The 682-nt window shown below is 45.2% G+C and overlaps 1 pseudogene; it reads left to right on the top strand.

Moving 5' to 3' along the window:
- The first annotated feature begins 241 nt into the window (after positions 1–241).
- LOC136642495 (5S ribosomal RNA) lies at positions 242–358 on the top strand (annotated as a pseudogene).
- The last annotated feature ends 324 nt before the right edge of the window (positions 359–682 follow it).

Here is a 682-nt window from a genome sequence, read left to right as displayed (position 1 = left end):
CTAGCAATACAGATGCAGTTGCAGGTATCTGCCCTGTTCCCCAGGGTTCTATCTATCTACAGACAAAAAGAATGACTTCTTTACCCAGCAAGTCACTGATCTATAGAATCAGGGGTGGCAGTAACTATTGACCCTTAGGTGGCTTTAGAAGGTCTGTGGATCCTTGAGACAATTCCATATATTCTCCACAAATGTTGAAATAGCAAATGCAAGCAGATACTGGTTCTTGCTTTTATAGTCTTTCTGTAACTGTTACCCTGCACATACCTGATCTCATCTGATCTCAGAAGCTAAGCAGGGTCAGGCCTGGTTAGTACTTGGATGGGAGACTGCCTGGGAATACCGGGTGCTGTAGGCTTATACCATAGTCTTTCGAGACTGAAGGTTGCCAACCATTGTAAGGAAGATCTTGTGCCTGCCCCCAGGAGACAAACATGTTCCCTGATGGTGCAGTAGCATATACAGCCCCCTTCAAGTTTGCTAAACAAGCTTCCCTTTTGAACATTTCAGAAGCACAACGACTGGAAGTGCAACACACTGTGTTCGTTAGAATGTCTGAAGACAGAGTTGGAATGACAAGTCAAGAGATGCAATGCCTGCCGAACTTGCTCACTGCACATCAGATGCCTCTGCTAACCTTCCCCAACCACACTTGCTTTTATTCCTTCTGACTTGAGCTAAT

The sequence above is a fragment of the Tiliqua scincoides genome, chromosome 2, assembly GCF_035046505.1.
Source record: "Tiliqua scincoides isolate rTilSci1 chromosome 2, rTilSci1.hap2, whole genome shotgun sequence".
In the NCBI taxonomy this organism is placed as follows: domain Eukaryota; kingdom Metazoa; phylum Chordata; class Lepidosauria; order Squamata; family Scincidae; genus Tiliqua; species Tiliqua scincoides.
The sequence above is the reverse complement of the archived record's forward strand: the minus strand, read 5'-3'. Positions and strand labels throughout refer to the sequence as shown.